The sequence below is a fragment of the Sarcophilus harrisii genome, chromosome 2 (assembly GCF_902635505.1).
Source record: "Sarcophilus harrisii chromosome 2, mSarHar1.11, whole genome shotgun sequence".
Taxonomy (NCBI): domain Eukaryota; kingdom Metazoa; phylum Chordata; class Mammalia; order Dasyuromorphia; family Dasyuridae; genus Sarcophilus; species Sarcophilus harrisii.
This window is the reverse complement of record NC_045427.1, coordinates 359992757-360005384: the sequence shown is the minus strand read 5'-3', so window position 1 is coordinate 360005384 and position 12628 is coordinate 359992757.

Sequence of the window (12628 nt, the reverse complement as noted above, 5' to 3'; positions counted from 1 at the left end):
AAAGGTCCAGAACCAAGAGATGAAATATATTGTTCAATGAAACAGACAAGAGGCCAAAGTCACTGGATTGAAGAGTTTGTGGTGGGAGTATCGTTTAAGAAGATTGGAAAGAATATAAAGGACTTTTAATGACAAATTGAAATTTTTGTATGTGATCCTGGAAGTAATAGGGAGCCACTGGAGGTAAGTGTGTGTGGGGGGGGAAGAAGGAAGGAGAGACACACAGAGAGAGAGGCAGACAGAGACAGAGATAGATAAAGAGAGAGAGAGAGAGAGAGAGAGAGAGAGAGAGAGAGAGAGAGAGAGAGAGCTCTAATCAGACTTGTATTTTAGGATAATAACATTTGTTACTGAATAGAGAGTGGATTGGAATGGGAGCACCTTGACACAGTCAAACTCACCAGCACACTCTTGCAATAATTGAGGTGTGAGGTGATGAAGGCTCAAATTAGAACGGAGAAAGTGTCAGAGAGAAGAGAGCTTATAGGTGTGGCAACAGATTGTATATGGAGGGTGAGAAATAGTGAATATCAAGGATGAATTCTAGTTGCAAACCTGAGAGACTGGGAGCATGACATTATAATTGAGAAAGTAGGAAGTGAGGAGAATTTAGGAGACATGATGAAGAGTTCCATTTTGGACATTCTGATTTTCAGATCTTTACGTAGAATTGATCATCAGTAAGGTCAGTGGATCTTGGAAATCTAAAATGAAGTTTTATTTGTCAAATAATGCTTGGTAATATGCTTGAGAATCAATTCTAAACTTCACTAAAGAATTTACTGCTTAAATGCAATAAATACACTTGTTTTTCTCAATATGTATCATTCATGTCTTCCTGCTGTACACATGTTCAGAAATCATATGGGGAATGGAAGTGGAGTCACCATTTGATAGAAGTGGCATCCTAGAACAGGAGAATTAGCATCCCATGGGAGGACTGCACTAGCAAGGAATTATGCAACATGGATGTCTTTCAGCTTCAGTTTCATTATCTGTAAAATTAAGAGGTTGGTTAAATTTAATGATCCTCCATTTCTAAAATTCTGTGATATATGAATAGAATGCCCATCCTAGAATCATATTTAACTTCTATCATTTAGATAAAGTCTTCATGCATTTCATTAAGCAAGGTGCATCTTTGGGCCAGTATATATGCTAATTTACTCAGTTTGTGATCAGTATTTTAACTAGCTACTAGAATAGCATTACAAAAAGGGAAAAATGGATCTCTTTTCAGAGGCTTGTGAGGATTATATATGCTGATTTTATAGGAAACTTAAGCTGAGTCCTTAAAGTAAGTTATTTGAATGAAATATGGGGGTTATATTTATAGATATTTACCATATTAAAAATAAAACTAATTTAGAATTTGTAGATACTCTGAAAGGGTTTCAGAAACCTCCAGGCTTCTTTGGATCACACTTTGAGAACCACTGAACTAAGCCAATTAAAGGAAGCCTTTTCAACTTTTCAAATCCAACTTCTAATCATCTCCTCCTACTCTCTCCTTTTCTTTTATCCCAAGTTCCTTAAATCTTACATAACATATTTTTGACTGAATATTTGTGGTGTGATCATTGCTATTGAATTGAATATATTTAAGATTTAACAATCAAACATTTTATTTTGTTGAAACTGGGTTGTGTAAAATTTTGATCTCAAATGAGAAAGCTCATCTAATAATCCAAGTAATCCATGAGAAGAATTAATTTAATACAAAATACTATTGTTGCTACTATTTAAATGGAAAGGAAATTTTCTATTGGTGCATTTTTTTGATCTCCTATTTGGGTGATTTATTACACAATATCTATTGTAATCATAGATAAAGTTTTGCTAAGAAATGCTATGTTAAGTACTAAAAGTTACTTGCTTTCTTGAAGTTCTAAGGACCTTCTTAGACTTATTCTATATACTCATAGAATTAGAGAATGTCAGATCCAGAAACAATCTTTAGGATCTTCATTTTACCAGAAGGAAATTAAGGCCTGGCCTGGTCAGTTGGCTTGCTTGAGGCCACATAGCTAGTAAATGGATAAAATCCAAGACTTTAAAATCCTAATCCTCCTTCCATTATGCCATTGGTTCAAGATTTCTCAAAATTAATAATCACAAGCACATGCATGGAGGGCAAGAATATTCAGGTGATATAGTCTAGTATATAGTGGAAGGTATGCTTAGAATACCTTAATTCTTTCCCCAACTCTACTCTAGTTGTCATTAACTCTCAGGGTGGGTTAGGGGTGAAACTCAATTTAATTTTCATGTATCAAGTGATAGCATTGAATTAAATGGCTTTCTGACTCAATTATTGATTCCATGAAAGAACTTGAATCTGGTCATTGAGATGAAGACTTCTTGGATTGTCTCAAAGCAAAGAACATTATAATATTTCTTGCCCCTTAATGAGAGATCTCTGGGTTTGTACTAGAAGAACTTGCTTCTGGATGCCATGTAGTACAGTGGAACAAATACTGACTTTGGATTCAAATCCTGTGTCTCCCATCCATATACTCTTAGGTCATTTATTTTTCCTTGGGCTATATTGTATTCCATATATAAAATGAGGACCATGGAGTAGGTGACTTCCAAATTTCTTTCCAGCTCTCAGTCCATGATTCTTTGGTTATTACAACAATAACAACAACAACAACAACAACAAAACATGGGGGCAGCTAGGTGGCGAAGTGGATAGAGCCCTGGCCCTGACCAGCAGGCGGACTTGAGTTCAAGTCTGGTCTTAGACACTTAACATTTCCTAGCTGTGTGACTCTGGGCAAATCACTTAACCCCAATTGCCTCAGCAAAAAAACAAAAACATGGACATCCCTTAGTTGGACTACTCTATAAAGTGTTGGGTCTACATTCAGGAAGACCTAATATGGCCTCAGACACTTATTAGCAATATGACCCTGAGCAAGTTAAATAACCCTGTTTGCCTTAGTTTTCTTATCTGTAAAATGAGCTGAAAAAGGAAATGGCGAACTATTATAGTAACTTTGCCAAGACAACTTTAAATGAGGTCATGAAGAGTTAGATATGACTAAAATGACTAACAGCAACTTCAGTAGAATGATTTTCCTCAAAGTCTGAGTCTTAATCATTGGAGTTAGGCTACAAAGTCCAAATAAAAAGCATGGTTTATTATCCTTGCTAAAGCACTTACAGAATTTGTTGCTTAATTTTTTTTTCAGATTTTCAGTAATCTTGTTACTATATTTCATGTTGAGTATGGCTAAAATTATATATAAAGAAACATATATGTATGTTTGTGTATATTTTGATTTATATTGCTGAAAAAACTTTCATGTGCAAAGAGGAGAATCATGGAACAGTATAAGTAGAATTTGGATTAAGCTAATTTGATATTTTTTAAAAGAAAAGGGTATCAATCAATTATTATGCAGAAGAAAAGTTATCATTGATGGAAGTGGATTTCTTTGACAAAGAGAAGATCTAATTCAGTTCCAGTTAATCAATGATGGACAAAAGTAGCTACACCCAAAAAAAGAACACTGGGAAATGGGTGTAAACTGCATTTTTGTTTTTCTTCTCATGTTATTTTTACCTTCTGAATCCAAGTCTCCCTGTGCAACAAGAGAACTGTTTGGTTCTGCACACATATATTGTATCTAGGATATACTATAACATATTTAACATGTATAAGACTGCTTGCCATCTAGGGGAGGTGGTGGAGGGAGGGAAGGGAAAAGTTGAAACAGAAGTGAGTGCAAGGGATAATGTAAAAAATTACCCAGGCATATGTTCTGTCAATAAAAAGTTACAATTAAAAAAATGAAATGTCATCATTGTCCTTTTGGACTCTCCCAATAGTGGGAAAACTTGGCAAAATAGCTCTTGTAAATTTAGAAGGAAAGTTTACTTTGCAAGAAGGTCTTTGTAAACTTAGATGCCCTTATCGGTTGTTGATGTCCCAGTGCCACCTTAAATGTGATTCTTCATTCTTTTCTACATGTTTATCAGGACAAAAATTCAAATATTCATAATTTAAATATTCAAGGAAAGAACATAGAGAATGCAAAATAGGAGGACTCATTAGGACCAAAATTGTAATCTCATTTCTAGTATTAGTTTATCATAGGACCTTTGGGGAGTCACTTTAAGTACTCCCTGTCTCAATTTGCCCAGTTTTCATAAGAGAAAAATTATTCTATGATCTCTGTAACTATTATAAACCTATGATTTTTTATGAAGATTTTTTATGACATGCTTTGTAATCAAGAAGGATTCATTCTTTCTTTGATTTACAACTAGTCCCTGTCATATGAATCTGCCAATCAGATTACACTTTCATTTATTTTTCACTGTTATTAATGCCACCAGCTGCAATCCTTATTAGGGAAGATTAGTTAATTTTTGAAATCTTAATTTGAGATTTGGTAAAGCAGTTGACTCTGTAGGATCTTTATGAAGAGAAAAGCTGCATTGAGACTTATGAAACAGCAGAAGCAACTCACAGAATAGAATACTTCTTTACAAGATGATTTCATTGCAAAACGAATTTGGTGCCTCATTTCACCTCACTTCACTAAAGTTTCCTATTTTAAAAAATGTGGGAGTTTAATTATATTATTTCAAAATTTCTTCTAGCTCTAAATGTATTCTTTGTCAAAATTCTGCCAGGATGAAATTTAAGAGGCAGGCTGGTACAAATGAAATATAACTAGTTCTAAATCAGCCATATACGTTCAAATTCTACTGTTAATATTTATTACCTGTGCAACTCATTTAACTTTCTTGGGCCTCAATTTCCTCATCTGTAAAAAGAAGAGTAGATTGTTTCTCAGGTCTCTTAGCTCTCATATACTAACCAATGATCCTGTAATAATTAATGTCACTGAAGTCCTTTCTGAGTCTAGGCCAGTAGCCTCAAATTCAAAAAGAAATGGATCTCTGTTGGTTGCATATCAATTCAAAAAACCACAAATTAACATTATCTATTTTATATTATATTTTTATTTCAATATTTCTCATTTACATTTTCATCTGGTTTGGGTTAAGGAATTTTTCTCAAGTTTTCTAAAATTTGACATTTATGTAGATAATTGTGGCCTTCCAACTCATTCTTATACTTGAAAGCTGATATCATCACTAGAGTTTTCATTGAAAATATAAAGATAGGGGCGGAGCCAAGATGGCGGAGAAGGCACACGCGACTTTCTAAGCTCTTCTCTTACCCTCTTTATCAATATTATATCGAGCCTCAAAAATAGTCTTGACTGCTACAATTCGTAAAGATAAGAAGTAGAACAACTCACCGGCCAAGAAAATCTGCAGTCTCGCCAAAAAAAAGGTTGGTTCCCGGGCCAGGGGGGAGATCAGCACAGACTGGGAGAGAAATTAGGTTCTGAGGAGAGCCTCAAACCGAAAGTAAGAGCACAGATCTCAGCACAAGCGCACAGCCCCGACCTGCAGTACGGGCTTTTCCTTGGGGCAGCTGTGATCCTGCACGGCAGGAAGACGCAGCCCGGGTTAGCCTCCAATCTGCGCAGTGGGGGGCTTGGCTTGGGGCCATAGAGCTTTTCCAGGGCCGATTTGCATCAGGCAGAGACGCTGGGCAGAGTTTGCGGCGGTCTGCAGTCAGCTGCTAATACTCACAGTCCCACAAGAGGCTCCGGCCTGGGGCAGTGACACTTTCACCCCTTAGTCTCTAGCCGAGGGCAATAGCTAACCCACACAGCCCAACTGGGCACTTCGATAGCTCGGTCGGCCAGTGCTGAATCCACTTCCTGTTGGGGGAAGGGAAGACTCTCACTCAGAGCACTCCCATACCTTGGAGCCAGAAATCTGTTTACATCTCTCCCTGCTCTGCAGAGGAAGCTGGTAACCCCCTTGCCTAGGAGACCTACCCTAAAGGCTTTAAAACATGAATAAAAAGATGAAAAGAACAATCGACAGCTTCTATGCAGAAAAAGAGCAGGTCAGCAAACCTGAAGAGACCTCAAACAGCAAAAATGCATCAGACTGTCCTCCTTTACATGATGCTCTCATAGAAGAGACCATTAAAAGTCTCAAAAGAGAGTTAGAAGATAAATGGGGAAAGGAAAGAGAAGCCTTACAAGAGAGCAACAACTTCCTGAAATACGAATTGGAAAAGTTAAAAAATTCCCAGGAAGTGCAGGGAAACAAAATTGGTGAATTGGAAAAAATAAAAAAATCTCAGGAAAGTAAGAATTGTGAATTGGAAAAAATAAAGAATTCACTAGAAAGTAGGATTTGTGAATTGGAAAAGACAAAGAACTCGCAAGAAAGTAGGATCCGTGAATTGGAAAAGACAAAGAACACGCAAGAAAGTAGGATCTGTGAATTGGAAAAAGAAAATAATTCACTAAAAAAAAAAATTAGTGAAATGGAAAAAAATTCCACAGACCAAAACAATACATTCAAAAACTCAATTGGACATATACAGAAAGAAGTAAAAAAAGCTAATGAAGAAAATAATTCTTTAAAAATTAGAACTGAACAAATTGAAACTAATGATTCATTGAGACAGCAAGAATCAGTCAAGCAAAAACAAAAAAATGACAAACTGGAAAAAACCATGAATTATCTACTTGCAAAAACGACAGACTTGGAAAATAGATCTAGGAGAGATAATCTGAGGATTATTGGACTTTCTGAAAACTATGATGAAAAAAAGAGCCTAGATACTATTTTACAAGAAATCATCAAAGAGAACTGCCCAGATGTAATAGAATCAGAAGGTAAAATAGGCATTGAAAGAATTCATCGAACACCTTCTGAAAGAAACCCTAAAATAAAAACCCCAAGGAATATTGTGGCAAAATTTCAGAACTATCAGATTAAGGAAAAAATTTTACAAGCAGCCAAAAAAAAACCATTTAAATACCGAGGTGCCACAATAAGGATCACCCAAGATCTGGCTGCCTCTACATTAAAGGAAAGAAGGGCCTGGAATATGATATTCCGAAAGGCACAAGAACTTGGGATGCAGCCAAGAATAAACTACCCAGCTAAGCTGAGCATTTTCTTCCAGGGAAGAAGATGGACATTTAATGAAACAAATGAATTCCATTTGTTTCTGAAGAAAAAACCAGAACTAAACAAAAAATTTGATCTCCAAGCATAGAACTCAAGAGATGCAGAAAAGGTAAAAATAACTCTTGAGAATTGTATTTCTGTTGTGGATATACAAAAAGAATACATGTATAATTTGATTGTACTGATATAACATAAAAAAGGGAAGTAGATATGGAAAAGGGATGATGGCAGAATAAGGTGGGAAGGAGGGATAAAAAGAGGGAAACCACATCCCACAAAGAGGCTAAGGAAACTTATCATATCTGAGGGAATTTAGAGAGGGGGAGGAACATTGTGTGAATCTTACTCTCATCAGAGTTGGCTCAAAGAAAAAATAATTGACATTTGTTTTAGAGAAAATTCTCTCTCGCCTCATTAAAAACGGGGGAGAGGAAAAGGGAAAAGAAAAAGAGTAATAAGGGAAGGAAGGGGGAAAGACTCAAAGGGGGGGAGGGAGGGATTATTAAGAGGGTAAACATCGTGATATAAGAGGGGTACATAAGTTTAAAAGGGGGAAAGAGGGTTGGGGGAGGCAAGAATAAGTAAAGCACAATCTGGGGTTATTAGGATGGCAGGAAATACAGATTTAGTAATTCTAACCGTAAATGTGAATGGGATGAACTCCCCCATAAAGAGGAGGCAGATAGCAGACTGGATCAAAAGTCAGAACCCTACAATATGTTGTTTACAAGAAACACATTTAAAGCAGGGGGATACATATAGAGTAAAGGTAAAAGGCTGGAGCAAAATCTATTATGCTTCAGGTGAAGTCAAAAAAGCAGGGGTAGCCATCCTTATCTCAGATCAAGCAAAAGTAAAAATTGATCTAATTAAAAGAGATAAGGAAGGAAACTACATCCTGCTAAAGGGTAGCATAAACAACGAAGCAATATCAATATTAAACATATATGCACCAAGTGGTATGGCACTCAACTTCCTAAAGGAGAAGTTAAGAGAGTTGCAAGAAGAAATAGACAACAAAACTGTAATAGTAGGAGATCTCAACCTTGCACTCTCAGAATTAGACAAATCAAACCACAAAACAAATAAGAAAGAAATTAAAGAAGTAAATAGAATATTAGAAAAATTAGGTATGTTGGATCTTTGGAGAAAATTGAATGGAGATAGAAGGGAATATACTTTCTTCTCAGCAGTTCATGGAACCTATTCAAAAATTGACCATATATTAGGACATAAAGACCTCAAAATTAAATGCAAGAAAGCAGAAATAGTAAATGCTTTCTTTTCAGATCATGATGCAATAAAAACTACATTCAACAAAAAGTTAGGGGGAAATAGACCAAAAAGTAATTGGAAACTAAACAATCTCATCTTAAAGAATGATTGGGTGAAGCAGCAAATTATAGATACAATTAATAATTTCACTCAAGATAATGACAATGATGAGACATCATACCAAAATTTGTGGGATGCAGCCAAAGTGGTAATAAGAGGGAATTTTATATCCTTAGAGACCTACTTGAATAAAACAGAGAAAGAAAAGATTAATCAATTGGGCTTCCAACTAAAAAAACTAAAAAAAGACCAAATTAAAAACCCCCAATCAAATACTAAATTGGAAATTCTAAAATTAAAAGGAGAAATTAAAAATATTGAAAGTAAAAAAACTATTGAACTAATTAATAAAACTAAGAGTTGGTTCTATGAAAAAGCCAATAAAATAGATAAGCCTTTGGTAAATCTGATTAGAAAAAGGAGGGAGGAAAATGAAATTAGTAGTCTTAAAAATGAAAAGGGAGAACTTTCCACCAATGAAGAGGAAATTAGAGAAATAATAAGGAGTTATTTTGCTCAACTTTATGCCAATAAATTTGATAACCTAAGTGAAATGGATGACTACCTCCAAAAATATAGACTTCCCAGACTAACAGAGGAGGAAGTAAATTGCTTGAATAGTCCCATTTCAGAAAAAGAAATAGAACAGGCAATTAAACAACTCCCTAAGAAAAAATCCCCAGGACCAGATGGATTTACATGTGAATTTTACCAAACATTTAAAGAACAATTGGCCCCAATGCTATATAAATTATTTGATAAAATAGGGAATGAAGGAGTCCTACCAAATTCCTTCTATGACACAGACATGGTACTGATACCTAAACCAGGTAGGCTGAAAACAGAGAAAGAAAATTATAGACCAATCTCCCTAATGAATATTGATGCTAAAATCTTAAATAAGATATTAGCAAAAAGACTACAGAAAATCATCTCCAAGATAATACACTATGATCAAGTAGGATTTATACCAGGAATGCAGGGCTGGTTCAATATTAGGAAAACTATCAATATAATTGGCCATGTTAATAACCAAATTAACAAAAACCATATGATCATCTCAATAGATGCAGAAAAAGCATTTGATAAAATCCAACATCCATTCCTATTAAAAACACTTGAGAGTATAGGAATAAATGGACTTTTCCTTAAAATAATCAGCAGCATCTATTTAAAACCATCAGTAAGCATCATATGTAATGGAGACAAACTGCAACCATTCCCAATAAGATCTGGAGTGAAACAAGGTTGCCCACTATCACCGTTACTATTTAATATTGTATTAGAAACGCTAGCTATAGCAATAAGAGCTGAGAAAGAGATTAAAGGAATAAGAATAGGCAATGAGGAAGCCAAATTATCACTCTTTGCCGATGACATGATGGTATACTTAGAGAACCCCAGAGATTCTGCTAAAAAGTTATTAGAAATAATCCACAACTTTAGCAAAGTTGCTGGTTATAAAATAAACCCACATAAGTCATCAGCATTCTTATATATCACTAACAAAATCCAACAGTCAGAGTTACAAAGAGAAATTCCATTTAAAGTAACTACTGATAATATAAAATATTTAGGAATCTATCTGCCAAGGGAAAATCAGAAACTTTATGAGCAAAATTACAGACCACTTTTCACACAAATTAAGTCTGATCTAACCAATTGGAAAAATATTAAATGCTCTTGGATAGGGCGAGCAAATATAATAAAGATGACAATATTACCTAAACTAATCTATTTATTTAGCGCTATACCAATCAGACTCCCAAAAAACTATTTTAATGACCTAGAAAAAATAACAACAAAGTTCATATGGAAAAACAAAAGGTCAAGAATTTCAAGGGAATTAATGAAAAAAAAATCAAATGATGGTGGCTTAGCTGTACCAGATCTAAAATTATATTATAGAGCAGCAGTTACCAAAACTATTTGGTATTGGCTAAGGAATAGATTAGTTGATCAGTGGAATAGATTAGGTTCAAGGGATAAAACAGTCAACAAATATAGCAACCTAGTCTTTGACAAACCCAAAGATCCCAGCTTTTGGGATAAGAACTTACTGTTTGATAAAAATTGCTGGGAAAATTGGAAACTAATATGGCAGAAACTAGGCATTGATCCATACTTAACGCCGTACACCAAGATAAGGTCAAAATGGGTTCATGACCTAGGCATAAAGAATGAAATTATTAATAAATTAGAGGAACATAGGATAGTTTACCTCTCAGACCTGTGGAAGGGGAAGGTCTTTATGACCAAAGCAGAACTAGAGATCATTACTGATCACAAAATAGAAAATTTCGATTATACCAAACTGAAAAGTTTTTGTACAAACAAAACTAATGCAGACAAGATTAGAAGGGAAGCAATAAACTGGGAAAATATTTTTACAGTCAAAGGTTCTGATAAAGGCCTCATTTCCAAAATATATAGAGAATTAACTCTAATTTATAAAAAATCAAGCCATTCTCCAATTGAAAAATGGTCAAAGGATATGAACAGACAATTCTCAGATGAAGAAATTGAAACTATTTCTAGTCATATGAAAAGATGCTCCAAGTCATTATTAATCAGAGAAATGCAAATTAAGACAACTCTAAGATACCACTACACACCTGTCAGATTGGCTAAGATGACAGGAAAAAATAATGATGATTGTTGGAGGGGATGTGGGAAAACTGGGACATTGATTCATTGTTGGTGGAGTTGTGAACGAATCCAACCATTTTGGAGAGTAGTTTGGAACTATGCTCAAAAAGTTATCAAACTGTGCATACCCTTTGATCCAGCAGTGTTACTACTGGGATTATATCCCAAAGAGATTATAAAGAAGGGAAAGGGACCTGTATGTGCACGAATGTTTGTGGCAGCCCTTTTTGTAGTGGCTAGAAACTGGAAACTGAATGGATGTCCATCAGTTGGAGAATGGCTGAATAAATTGTGGTATATGAAAATTATGGAATATTACTGTTCTGTAAGAAATGACCAACAGGATGATTTCAGAAAGGCCTGGAGAGACTTACACGAACTGATGCTGAGTGAAATGAGCAGGACCAGGAGATCATTATATACTTCAACAACAATACTATATGATGACCAGTTCTGATGGACCAGGCCATCCTCAGCAATGAGATCAACCAAATCATTTCCAAAGGAGCAGTAATGAACTGAACCAGCTATGCCCAGAAAAAGAACTCTGGGAGATGACTAAAAACCATTACATTGAATTCCCAATCCCTATATTTATGCACACCTGCATTTTTGATTTCCTTCACAAGCTAATTGTACAATATTTCAGAGTCTGATTTTTTTTTGTACAGCAAAATAACGTTTTGGTCATGTATACTTATTGTGTATCTAATTTATATTTTAATATATTTAACATCTACTGGTCATCCTGCCATCTAGGGGAGGGGGTGGGCGGGTAAGAGGTGAAAAATTGGAACAAGAGGTTTGGCAATTGTTAATGCTGTAAAGTTACCCATGCATATATCCTGTAAATAAAAGGCTATTAAAATATATATATATATATAAAAGAAAATATAAAGATACAGGTATGTATGATATTGTTTGGTTGTTGAATCAAGTTTTGAATCCAAATTTTTTGGATCCAATGAAAAATCCAAAACATAACATGATCAGAATTTTTTTTTCTTAAAGGAATATTTAGCTTTCCAAATGAAAGTTTCCTTCAACACCCTTTGAATTTTTCCTATGTGAGTCGGACTGTCTAGCAAAAACAAAACCAAAAAATCTTATGAAATAGTTGTAGATATTTATCTTAATTAATATCCTTTAATTAACCCAAGGGCTAATCACAGTTTCTTGATATTGGGCATTTTTTCAGATTATATATCTTTGTTTCTCATGCTCAAGAGGCCCAAGCCTCAATAAATCAACACTACAAAGATACTTGATCCTGTTTGGTGTGAGTTCTCTGTCCACTTATAGATTACAATCCCTTCTCATTTCATTATGTAGTTTAATGAATTGTGAAAGAATTAAAATGTTACTTTCAGAGTCTTCATGAAACTAATGCTCTGAAAATGCTTTGTCAGGCTCATAATCAAAGCTTTGGTAGAATCACTCTAAGCTTGTGTTCTGTCTGCATAGCTTTCAAGGTTCAAATATCATCTGAAAACCAGATTATTATATGTATCTGAAAGCCAAACTATTTTGGAATAGTCTTAGAAGTTCAAAAGTTACAAATTCACATTAAAGCCATGAACTATAGAAATATTAGGCACCAAGGCACCAACAGTTTCAT